Source organism: Phascolarctos cinereus, unplaced genomic scaffold (assembly GCF_003287225.1).
Source record: "Phascolarctos cinereus isolate Bilbo 61053 unplaced genomic scaffold, phaCin_HiC Scaffold_2;HRSCAF=192, whole genome shotgun sequence".
Taxonomy (NCBI): Eukaryota; Metazoa; Chordata; class Mammalia; order Diprotodontia; family Phascolarctidae; genus Phascolarctos; species Phascolarctos cinereus.
Genome location: NW_027555625.1, coordinates 305138001 through 305151931, shown reverse-complemented (window position 1 = coordinate 305151931; position 13931 = coordinate 305138001). Strand labels below are relative to the sequence as shown.

The window sequence follows — 13931 nt, the reverse complement described above, 5'->3', positions numbered from 1 at the left end:
CGTGATGATGAACAGTTATCTCCCCTTTCTGGGCCTCAGTTTCATTGCCTATAAAACAAAAGGACTGGGGGCAACTAGGTGGAGCAGTGAATAGAGTTCTGGCCCTAGAGTCAGGAGGGCCTGAGTTCAAAGCCTGCCTCAGAAATTTACTGGTTATGTGACTCTGCACAAGTCACTTAAGCCCGACTGCCTTCACACACACACAAAAAAAAACAATTAAAGGATTAAAAAAGATCAGGAGTTAGAAAGGGCCAAATTTGGCCTTCCACATGTTTTTGCATGGATGATCCAGGAACTAAGAATGGGCTAAGAATGGTTTTCCCAGGACAGCCAAATTTGGACTGCTACCCTGAAGCCTGCTTTTATATACCAGTGAGCTAGAACATTTTTTTTCATTTTTAAATAAAGTTATATTGTATTTTTTAATGTAAAAAACCCTTCTTAGCGGTAGCTGGATTTAGCCATGCTGATACCTAGATTAGATGATTGCTAAAGTCTGCTTCTAGGCCTAACATTTTTCTCCATCTATGAATAGAAAATGCTTCCATAGATGGTATAATGGATAAAGCACTGGGCCCACAGTCAAGAAGATTTGAGTTCAAACCTTCCTCCAGACATTTATTAGTTGTATGACACTAGGCTAGTCACTTAACGTCTCAGCCTCAGTTTCTTCATTTGTAAAATGGGGATAATAATAGCACCTCCCTCCCAGGGTGGTTGTGAGGATAAGATGAGATGATATTTGTAAAGTGTTTTCAAACCATAAAGCACCAGGCATAAATAACACAAATGCCAGGTATCATCATCATTATCATCATCATCATCATCATCATCATCATATTTTATATTGCAACAGTTTGAGATCACTCAGTCCAACATGTATTACTGATACTGACCATGTAAAATGGGCAACATAATTTCTGAACATCGCATTAATAACTGTAACAAGAATCAAATGATATAATATCGATGAAAGTGCTTTCTAAATATAAAACACTATGAATGTCATATTATTTCACAAATCATCTTAAAAATCATTTCTCAGGGCATCTAGGTGGTGCAGTGGGGCAGCTAGGTGGCGCAGTGGATAGAACACCAGCCCTGAAGTCAGGAGGACCTGAATTCAAATCTGTCCTCAGACCAAGCACTTGATACTTGCTAGCTATGTGACCTTGGGCAAGTCACTTAACCCCAACTGCCTAAAAAAAAAACATTTCTCAAAATAAGTTCTCATAAGTGGATGTGTATTATCTGCTGGAAACCAGCCCTGCCTTTCCTGATTCTCCACAGTCCCTGTCTTCTACCTCCTGAAATTATCTTGAATTTACTTCATTCTTTCTAAGATGTATTCCCCAACAGAATGTAAGCTCCTCAAGGGCAGGAATCATGCCTCACTTTTGACTTTGTATCTCTAGCACTTGGCATAGTGCCTTATACACAGCAAATACGTAATAAATGCCCATTCAAACTGGAATGAAGGTATCTACTTCTCTACCCTCCCACTCTAAGAGGTGAAACTGGGGATGGTGACCCCCCACAATTCATACTCTGCAACTCCTTCTAGGACTAGAGTTCTATCAGTCCCAGAGAACAATATAACAAGCAATAAGAAGCAAAGGAAAATCTCTCACTCTCTTTCTCCCTTCACCTTTCTTCCTTCTCCTCTCTTCCTTCACCCCACAATTATAGTTCTCTCCCAGTCTTACAATCACAAACGATGTCAAAAGCAATACAATATAATGAAGGCCACTACCTCAATGTACTCTCATCCTAGATCTGACCCCTCTACAACCACAGAGGTTAAATCAGCTTTCCACGAATTAGTAAACTAACAACAGAGCATACTCAAGGCCTAAATTCCCAATCTAGCAAACAGAACAAAGGGCAATAATATCTTCCTCTACAAAAGTATTCTTAGAACCCTTCACATAATGAAGACTAACCAGTTAAAAACACTGCCTATCAGTTTTCAGAGGAAAAGCACAAGCTATCAATAGCCACATGAAAAAAAAATTTCTAAATTACTAATAATTAGAGAAACGTAAATTAAAACAACGCTGTGGTACCACACACCCATCAGACTGACTAAGATGACAAAAAGGAAAAATGACAAATGTTAGAGGGGCTATAGGGAAAGTTACACTAATGCAATGGTGCAGCTATGAACAACTCTAACTATTCTTGGAACTATGCACTAAAAGTTATTAAACTGTGCATACTCTATAACCCAAAGAGATCAAAAAGAAAAGGGAGGATAAATGTGGGAGGGGATATGGGAAAACTGGGACACTGATTCACTGTTGGTGGAGTTGTTAACTGATCCAACCATTCTGGAAAGCAATTGGGAACTATGCCCAAAGGACAACCAAAATGTGCATACCCTTTGATCCAGAAATACCACTAGTAGATCTGTATCCCAAAGAGATCATAAAAAAGGGGAAAGGACTTACATGTGCAAAAAATATTTATAGCAGCCCTTTTCATGGTGGTAAAATACTAAAAATTGAAGGGATGCCCATCAATTGGGAAATGGCTGAACAAGCTGTGGTATGTGAATGTAATGGAATACTATTGCACAATAAGAAATGATGAACAGGCAGATTTCAGAAAATCCTGGAAAGATTTGTACGAACTGTTGCAAAGTGAAATGAGCAGAACTCAGAAAACACTTTACACTGTACCACAACATCGTATGATGATCAACTATGAATGACTTGGCTCTTCTCAGCAACACAATGATCCAAGACAAGCACAAAGGACTCACAAAGGAAAATGTTATCCATATCCAGATACAGAGCCGATGGATTCTGAATGCAGATCAAAGCACATTTTTTTCCACTTACTTTATTCTTTCTCACATTTTTTAATCTGTTTCTTCTTTCACAACTGTGACTAATATGGAAATATTTTTTACATGACAGCACATGTATAAACTATATCAAACTGCCTACCATTTTCAGAGGAGGGGAGAGAGGAGAGAGAGGGAGAAAAAATTGGAATTCAAAATCTTGTAAAAAATGAATGCCAAAAATTTTCTTGACATGCAACTGAGGGAAAAAATAAAATACTATTAAAAAAACAAACCAGAAGGGAAAAAAGAGGAAAAGGACCCATATGCATAAAAATATTTATAGTAACTCTTTTTGCTGTGGCAAAGAATTGGAAACGGAGAGGATGTCCATAAATTGGGGAATGGTTGCATAAGTTATGGTATATGACTGTGATGGGATACTACTGTGCTATATAAGAAATGAAGAGGATGATTTCAGAAGAACTTGATGAGAGTTGCATGAACTGAAGCAAAGTGAAGTGAGCAGAACTACAAGAACAATCTACACAATAACAAATATTGTAAAGATAATAAACTTTGAAAAACTTAGTAACTGATCAACATAATGACCAACCACAATTCTGAAGGACTCAGGATGATCATGGTCCAGATGATCAACTCCAAAGAGAACTGATGAACTCAGAGGGCAAAGTGAAGCACATTTTCTTCTTTCTATCTTTTCATTTGGTTTGGATTTTGGGGGAGGTTTGGTTTCTTTTTTTTGTTTTGGTTTTTGGGGTTTTTTGGAACATGGCTAATGCATGGATTTATTTTGTATGACTATACATATTTGTAAGGGGCTTTGTTTTTCTTGCCTTTTCAATAGGTGTGGAGGGGGAAAACAGAGAATTTAGAACTGAAAATAAAATTTAAAAATGAAGAAAAAAATAACAGTGCCAAACTACTAAGCTGACTTTCACCTTAGCTGATGAAGTTATCCCCAGTTTCTTGAAATGTATATTATACAACACTTCAAAGCATTTGTGATCTCATCTATATGAGTACTCTCTCCAATAATGCAGAGTACAACACATCCACACACCCTCATTCTGCTAGAATCTTACATCTTCTCATAAATCCTGGGGGGGAAAGGTATCAATGCAATATGCTAGGGACCTTCTACTTCTCTTTACAATGTGTGGCCATACGTTCTGTAGTCACATAAATGAAACGGAAGTGTAGAGGATATAAAAGCCCACTACACTTACTGCTTATTGCCTATTTTTAAAAGGTGTTTGAGTTGAAAAGTCACAGCCTTCCTCCAACAAATTACATCCCATGCATATATCAAAATTTAAAAAATTGTTAAAAATTTAACACTGATCACTTTGTTCGTCAACCTTCTGATCATTCAAATCAAATGAGGCATAAAACAAGAGATGTGCACATGCCAAAAGTATGTGCCAGTGACATGACCAAACATGGAGCCCAAATTAATGAAGGATTCCATATAGATGACAAGGTCCTCTAGAAACTCGTCTTCAAATGACATGATACTGGATGTATCAAGTCCTAGAACACTGCAGAAATCCATATTCTCTCAAAAGAAGTGGACATAGTTCTTCCATACTGAAAAAAAAAAAACCAAGTAGATGAAGAAGACCTGTTATCCAGACCAGAGATGTCAATCTAATAAGGCTGGACCACATTAAAATGTAATTGGGAAATGTTTAACCAGAAAAAAAAATTAAAATACACTACAACATGCAGCCCTCAGGGTTCTGTTTCTATTTGAATTTGACACTACAGGTCTAGTCTACAATATTCAGATAGATGGGCAACCCAGTGAGTTTAACCAACAGACATTGTGCTTAGCAAGACAGGCCCAGAATTAAACAGAAGAGTGAGCTGTATTAATTTTGGGAAATTGTAATGCACTTTTAATCACTCCAAATTTCTCCCTAAAATAAAGTCCCAATTCTTTAACAATATTCTTCCCATGATACTGTAAAGCAGTGTATCATGAAATACTATAGTCTCTGAAGAATTAAACTGAAAAGTTAATGTAAAGAGAAACAGAGAGGCACCAGGTGGATGAGAATAGGCCAAAATATTACCAACTAAGAACAATACAAAATAAGTAACATAAAAGATGTCATCAGAGAGATATGTGATTGGAAAAGAAGGTGGACTGGTTATGTGGCAAGAGCAAGAGATAAATAGTAAGTATATTAGCATGCATGCTTGACTGGTATCTATGCAATGTTAAGAGAAACTCTGCCAAATAAATTTTTTCCTATTGATTTAACCATGAAAATTTCTGTTCTTGACCACCTCCAGATTTTATTACCATATATTTTTTTCTCAAAAAGTTTTTTTTTTATAGAGCACCGGCCCTGGATTCAGGAGGACCTGAGTTCAAATTCAGCCTCAGACACATAAAACTTATTAGCTGTATGACTCTGGGCAAGTCACTTAACCCCACTGCCTAGTCAAATATTTAAAAAAAGGCTTTTTTTTTCAAACGTTTTTACATCACATATGCTATTTATGCTACAAAAGGGCCTAAAAACGACAAGGCCAAAGAATACTTGTTATGTGCAAGGTTAAAAAGAAAAAAAAACTAGCACAATACTCAGCAAACCATGTATCTCTAACACTCTAACGATTTTGGAAGGCTATCAATCAAACATTGGAATCTAGCAGTTTTACAGCAAGCATATCCACAATGTCCCTGATGCGAGCACTCACTCAAAAGGTAGATCACCATCCATCTACCTTGTCTCCTCCTGTGAGATTCCTGCCCATATACTCTTTCACACATCCTCTAAAGCAGCCACCCAAACCACTGAAGGCTTTCCTCTACATCCTTCAACATTCTACAAGAAGCTGAGAAGCATTAAGCTGTTGGCTATTCCTCGCTCTCCCCACATGGCCCATTTTCTTTTCCAAACAGACATTTTTGGTATGCTCTCTTTTATGTCACTTTTTGCACACAAGTCATTTGCACACAAGACTGTAGTCTATTTTACCCACTAGGGTGAGTATTTATCTTTGTGTTAGCCTCAGTACCTACAGTACAAGGTGTTGTTTTGATGCTCAATAAATGTTGAATGAACAGCAAGGAATTCATGAACAAATTTGTCTAATAATAATTCTTTCCTACTGAAAAAAATATACTTCTTTCCATAAACAGATGTCTTTTTGATACATATACTTCAAAGCTAGGGATGCTCTGTAATGAGTGCTCAAAATGTCTAAGCTAGAAATTCTTTTGTAATTAGGACATACGTTCTTAAATCCATAATACCACAAACCCTTCAAAATATGCCATATCCCAATGGCCACTGTTCTGACTGAAAACCAAGAGAGTAATGCAGATAGATTCAATAACCTAAAAGGGTAGAAGTCAGAAGAGTATGGGTTCAATTCTTCATTGTGTCACCAACTTGCAGCATGACCCCAATTTGTTTAGCAATAGACTGGAAATCATTCACATCTACCTAAGGTGTTAGGAAGAACTGAAAGGAATGCAAAATACTTTATTAAGCAATTTACATTGCTCTTTATATTTGCAATAAATTTGTATGCTGTCCTTGAAAGATCATTCAATTTTTGCCTTTTAATTTTAAAAAATGTTTATATAACACATTAAATAAAGAATGTGTGCTCTTCATGTGTGCAGTAATTACAAATCCACTTAAATAATTTTCTGGACTCGATTCCTTTCTTTATGCAAACTTACATCAGTACCTCATTTTAGATGGCTGGTTCAACTCCTATTGTGTGGGTATTCAGCATCAATTTGTTCCTCCTTCGTTTTCATTTGATTTTTAAAATTTTAATTCAACCACTTAGATTAAGGAATTTCATCCATTTTAAATAAAATGCATTAATGTAGTGCTACATTTTTCTCATTAACACAACATCAGAATTTTCAAAACAGAGACATACAAGTTTTCTTCTTCCAGCTGTTAATAATAGATCAACACACTGTCCACTGGATACAAAGACTGCATTTTGAGTTTCTGTTTCTAGTAATGAGAATGTGGACTACAATGAGATATTCATGTTTTCTTTTCCTGTCACATGTATAGAACAAAGACATTTATATGAGTAATGCTGTCTAGGTCAAAGGGGGAATCTATAATTGTCTAACAAAAGATTTTTCTGGGAAAAATTAATCAAACCTAGAATCACAGCATGTTAGAGCTAGAAAAGGTCTTTGAGATCTAACAGACTAACCTCTTCATTACAAATGGGAAAACTAAGGCCCACGGAGGAAAACTGATTTATCCAAGGCCACATAAATTAATAAAGAGCTAGATGTCTACTTAAGTCTCCTGATTCCCCGGTCAGTATTCTTTCCATTATACCATACTGTCTTCACAATCTCAAACTTTTTATATAAAAAACTTTTAATTAAACTGAGGCTCCTAGTAATCAATGTGAATATTGATATTCTAGAGATTCCACTTTATCAATAAGCAAAAAAAAAAAAAGGATAATTAAAAGTTTTTAAAATAATTCCTACATCTCTTGGGGAAGAAGGAGGGAAGGGAAAGGAAGAAAATCTAAAACTCAAAAGTTTATGGAAGTGAATGTTGAAAATTAAAAATAAATTAATTTTTTAAAAATTGCTAGATATGTACTGTAGTTCTTATTCCTCCCTACTATGACCTTGGATTCATTAGTACCACCATCACAACTGAGCTCATTGACTAATAAGAATAACCAATGTCAAAAAAAATTATAATTTTCTCACAAGAACCATACCCAAAACCATACTGAGATTTCATGTCCAATCCCCTCATTTAATAGGTGAGGAAAGTGGAACCCACAGAAGTTAAGTACCTTGCTCCAGTTCATATAGGAAGTTGACAGAGCTCTCATTTGAACTCAAGTCTTCTGACTCCAAATCCAGGGTTCTTCCACTACACCATTTGTGCTTCAGATGGTTTGGTCACTATTCTCTTGACCCCTCTTCTAAAGAGGTTTAAAATCAAGTCCAATTGTTTTCTTTTGTTTTTCATTCATAGATTTATCTTCGTTATGCTTCATAATATCTGTGCTTAAAAAGGGGTACAACAGTGGCCTGATATAAAAGCAGATTAGAAAAGTTTGGACTGCCAAACCTGAGACCTAGGCTTTTTCTACAAATTCCTTTGGGCCTAGCAACCCATCGACATGATAAAGAGAAGGTAAATATGGCTTAAGTATGTCACTGAAAACTGCCTCAGAAGAGAAAGAACAGCTACCATGGTAACACTAATACTGCCTGCCTTGCCTCACCTCTTCTACTTTGCACAAGTGGAGTTATAATAAGTGATGTGTCAGTGGAAGGTATGTATTTAAATAGTGCTTACTATATGCCAGGCATTGTGCTAAGCACTGTTTCATTTGATCCTCACAACAACCCTTTGGGAGGTAGGTGCTGCTATTATCCACATTTTACAGATAAGGAAACTGAGACAAGTAAAGGTAAAGTGATTTGCCCAAGGTCACACAGCTTCCTGACTCTGAGAAGAGCCCTCCATCCACTGTACTGTCAGCTGCCCCTAAAAACAAATTATTTTATCTTTGTATCCCACCAAATTATTAATACAGTAGGTGCTTCTTCTTTCCCTTCTTTGCACAGGTTAGGACCATGGGGTATGGAATATTACATGTGCTGTCAGTCTCAGCTGATGTGTTGATAAACTTTATTGAACTACTCTTTTTTCCCTTTTTTTTATTTTTAATTACATGAGATGACTCACTACATGAAAGTGGAGGAGACAGATTCAGATATAAAAGTGATATAAAAACAAAAGATATCACTGGGGAAAAAATATAGTAGATACTTAATAAATATTTTTGAATACAGGAAAGAATTCCTTTAAAATGGGATCCCTTACTAGACAATACATTCCATTAAGACAGGAATCATTTTTTATTTAACCTCTGTATCTCCTCCAATGGCTAACACAATGCTCTGTACAAAATAGGAACTTAATAAGTATTTGCTCAATGGATAAAGAAAAGAAAAATCACATTCAATAAATGTAAAGCAATAATCAGACTCATTTCTCCCAAAAGGTGATAATCCCAGATTACTATCAAATGTTCTCTTTCGTGAGGTACAGTGGAAAGAAAGCTGGACTAGGAAGCAGGAAATCTACATTTGAATCTAAGCTCTGCCAGATCTATGACCCTAATCAAGTTATTTCCTCTCCTACTAGAGTTTCCTAATCTATGAAATAGGTGGGGGGAAGGAGAAACAGGTTAAATGATGTCAAGAGTCTCTTTCAGCTCTCATGATCAGAGGCAGCACGATGTTGAATTAAGCACACTGGATAGCAAGTCTGAGCACCTGGGTCCAAGGTTTACTTCTACCACTTACTAGCTAAGTGAACTTGGAAAAGTCCCTTCACCTCTTTGGGACTCAGTTGCCTTACCAGTAAAATGGGGGGAAAATTTTTGTACTGCCAATCTCCTAAAGGTGCTGACAAGAAAGTTGTATGGTGACTGTAATGCACTAGAAAAATGTGAGCCACTATTCTCACAAACTCTAGTTATACCAAAACACTGAAATGTTATGAGTACTCCTCTCAACATATTTTCCTACAATGGCTATAAAATTAACACAAATGCCATACCATGATGTGCCTCCCACCTCTGTGCTTTCGTTTATAATCCATTCTCTTTTCTCAGAATGCCCTCTCACCTCTTTTCTTATCCATTCAAATCTTTATCATCCTTTAAGATCCAATTCATGTCCCACTTCTCCCAGGAAATTTTCTCTAACTATTCTGCCTTTCACTGATTTTCCTTTCTTCAGGACTTCTGCTCTTCAATACTTAATTACAGTGTCTTCTATAGTTCACTGTTTCAATGTCTCTTAGTTTTACTTCTTCAGCTGTGCTTAATTGAAGGCTAAGAGCATGTCTTTCACTTTTTCTATGTGTCATCCTCTTCACCCCAACAGCAGCAAACTTAGGGCTGAGTACATAATAAGTTGTTAATAAATACCTATTTGATTTACAAAGTGAAATTCTGGGAGATAAATGAAAACTAGCCTGGTCTTTGAAAATTGGTCCATCCAACATGAAACAAGACCTTCTGATACTTTGATGTAAAGCTGGCCTATTTTGGATCCTATCCAAGAGGATTTCATTCCTAAATTCCACTGTAGAGCAACGCATGTTATACTAAGAGTTCAGGAAAATAGCATTGAGTGAACAATTGAAATTTCCCATGTGTCCTAGAAATTCCATTTCAATACACTGTTAGAAAACTCTAGACCAAAAGAGAGGAAAGTTTTGAATGCTACATCTGTCTCTTAACAAAATTAACACTGTAGACAGAATTTGAAGAGACCATACCTACATATGGGATCCTGGAGTTTTGTATATTTACATAAGAAATAAAAGGCCATATACTTGATTTCTTTCTAAACTGAATTTGTTAAACTTTATCTTTGGTCAGGTAAAGAACAGAAAGTTTTTCATCCATCAAATTTTATCTTATCAAGTTTCTCTTGTCAGAAAGTTGGCCATTTTTCTCAGGGAGTACCTTCAAATATTTGCACATAAATTCACTCTGCAGAACTATCATTAATTTTAAGATATTCTCTGAAATTATCCCCATCTAACTAGTAGGAAATAAATCAGTCTGTCCATAAGTGAACATCTCCTAAGTACCTGGCCCTGCACTAGGTCTGTAGAAGACAAGGAAAGGCAGAACTGTGAAAGGGAAAGAGCAATAGACCTAGAGTTCAAATCACAATTCTGCCACTTACTAGCAATGTTTCTGTGGGCCAATTATAACCCCCTCCCCACCCTCAGTTTCATCATTTGTAAAATGGGAATAATAAAACATCACTGACCACACAAAACCGAAATGAAGAAAGCAATCTGCAGACAGCACTAAAATGTGAACTATTACATGGGAAGAACTGTCAGATATGGCTCCTGTCCTCAAGAAGCTTACAAAGTGATTTGGGAGAGAAGACTAACACAAAAAAAACAAAAACAGACAGAATTCTTCAAAGATAAAAGATTTCTTCAGTGTGAGTAACCCCAAAAGTCCTCCAATACAGACTACAACCCCATTATGACTTAGTAGACTTAGTAGTAGTAGCATGACTTCAAGAATAGCTATGATTGAAAAATTCATCATCCTGCAACCACCTTTGTGATGAGCTGCTCTGAACTGAGCTAAGCTGGTACTCAGGTGACTTATAGACCATTAGCCCATCACTGGTCTATATCCAAAGCCCTTCCAGTTTATAGAACCTGCCAGAGCTTCTATTCCACTTGGATAGCATCTTAAAACGTAAGTCCACCTGCACACCACTATGAGAAATCCCAGTACTTCAGTGGTACACAGGCTAGAACAAAACCAACTGTATGAGAAAGACCATAAATATGATAGAGGTAGAGAAAAGGGAGACCAGCAAGGCTGATAAAGAGGAAAAGTGGTGTAAAGGAATGTGCCCTAGACTAACATGGGCCTGAATCATGGCTCTACTACTTATTACCTCTGATGGAGATCTTTAAGCAGTGGCTAAATAAGCAATTGTTAACAATGCTATAAAGGGGGAATGCTGGATCAAGTTTAGACTAGAAAGATTCTGAGGTCTCCTATAATTCTTAGATTCTCTAATACCGGTGTGACCCTAGGCAAGTCACTTAACATTTCTGGACCGCAGTTTATTGATTTATAAAAGCAGAAGGTTGGAACAAATGGTCTCTGAGGTATCTTCTAACTTTAAAAAAAAATCCACAGTCCAATAAACCTACACTGGTTATTCTGAAGCTCCATTATAAAAAATTCAGAAACAAAAACCTGAAACAGAACACAAGATTCTAGCCTTCAGCGTCCCTCTATACCCCAAAAGATGCTGTTCCAACTTGAGATGGCATTAGCTGATGGGAGACTCTTCAAAGATGTTATTGGCATCTGAAGTGCCTGCTGATTCCTTCTCACAGGCCAATGAAACACTTCAGCATTACTCCAGAGAAGAGTGCTTTTGACTAGCTCAGTCTGGGAGGGAAAAAAAAAAAACAGCCTGAAAGGCACAGACAGTCCCTTTTGTGAAAAACAGAGGTTACTATGGATGCTGGGACAGGAAACTTACTTTTTCTTGCCTTGACTAGTGAATGCGGACCTCAGGAAATCTTACTTATTAATTAGATGTGCTGACTACATGATGGTAGACTGGTGCCCTCCTTAAGAACAGGAATTGGTTTCATGCTTTTGCCTTGTAACTCCAGCTTTTAGCACCGAGCATGGCACTGATTGACTGACTGGTGACTTGACACAAGAAAGACAACTCTGCACTTCCACTGGAATTAGGCTTTAAGAGATACAGTAGATTCAAGTTTCTGCTATGACATTGACTCTCATGGTACATATGACCACAAGCAAGGCACTTCACCTTTATGACCCTCAATTTCCTCACCTGAAAAACAAGGATAATAATACAGTATCTAAATTACGAGGCTATTGTGAAGAAAATGTTTTGTAAACATTAAAGCACTACAGAAATGTTGCTTGCTATCATTATTGTTGTTGCTGGTGGTAGTAGTAGTAGTAGTAGTAGTAGTAGTAGTAGTAGTAGTAGTAGTAGTAGTAGTAGTAGTAGTAGTTTTTGAGTTAGCAACTACTACCTAACCTGGTACCCAGAAACTTAGAAGGGGCTGGGTGTCTCTTAAAAGAGGCTATGATTTGCTATGACTGAAATTCCTCCAATTTATCATTAAAAACCACCTTATTCTAGAAAAATACTGATTGCCCTAGGTACACACCTGATGCAAATAGCCAAGTAAGATTTTAACCTTTGTTAAAGCTCATTTCCTCAGGTTTGTGGTCTGATACATAGTTGAAAGAAATGCAAAAACGTTTTTTAAGGTGGCATGTTTAGATGATTATTTGCCAAAAGATGCTCCTAATGTTGTCACGATCTTATTTCCAGAAATCCATCAACCAGCAGGAGTGTGAGAAATGCACACTAGAGGTGTTCTGAGTCTAACTGCCCTAAAATTAAAACTGCTCCCCGTCAAAGTACACTAGATTAGCCAGCCGGGTGAAGGGTACAACTTTAATTAGATTGTTGGTCTTCAGCCAGCAGATATGCCTCTCCAGAGCAAAAACAGCCAAGTATTGAAGAACACACTTGTCAGGTAAGATGACAAAAGCTCCAGTGACAGATGAGGGCATTATAAGACAGTCAAGGGAATACTCTCTAAACTTATTTCTAATAAATGCTGCTTAAAAGGAAGAAGAAAAACAATGTGACTTGCTCCCATCCAGCACCAAATACTGAGAGTCACAGTAAAAGATCACACATCTGAGAGAGCTGAGGCCCTCCCTTTCACTCACACAGGATAAGCATCATTCGTCCTTGCTCTCTCGTTCCAGACATCAGAGCAAAGAGGCAAGTGGAAGTTTCAGAGGGAGCCAAGGATGTGTGATTTCTGTCAGCTCCCCATTTCCAGCACAAAGAAGCTGTGACATTAAGTGAAGCTAAGAAACAGATTGGGATGAATGAATGAAAAGGCTCCTGAACGTGCTTATGGGGATTTGGGTCCCTCTGGTGGTATAAAATAACATAACAACAATGCTTTAAATTCTCTTTTTAAGAAGATTGTTTTTGTTTGTTTGTTTTGAAAACAAAAAAAATATTTAGGGGCAGCTAGGTGGTACAGTGAATAGAGCTCTGGCCTTGGAGTCAGGAGGACCAGAGTTCAAATCCAGACTCAGACACTTAATACTTGTCAGCTGTGTAACCCTGGGCAAGTCACTTAACCCCGATAGCCTCACCAAAAAGCACAAAAAAAAAAGTTTTCAATAGAGAGATACTCCCATATTATTTTTCAGGTTGGTTCAAAAAAGAGACCATAAGGAAAGATGATCATATATTGACCTAATGGCTAGAAATCTCCAGCTTGATAAAATCAAATTTACCTTACATAAATTGGTTCAAGTTTTATTGTTGTGGTTTGTTTTTTTTTTTAAACTTTGAGCTACTGAAAATCATCCTAAAGCACGTAACTTCATTTTTCTTCTTGAACACCGCACACACATTGGGGAGCTCTAAGGTCACTGTAATGAAAATTAGATCACAATATCCAAGACTACATGTAAAAATCAAAGGAGAATCAGAGAATGTGAGATC

At 37.0% G+C, this 13931-nt stretch overlaps 1 protein-coding gene across 10 annotated transcripts in view; it reads right to left on the bottom strand.

Annotated features, from left to right (window-relative positions):
• The window catches only part of CDK5RAP2 (CDK5 regulatory subunit associated protein 2), a 151457-nt gene that overhangs the window by 80111 nt on the left and 57415 nt on the right, over positions 1-13931 (bottom strand). The gene's annotated exons all lie outside the window — the stretch shown is intronic.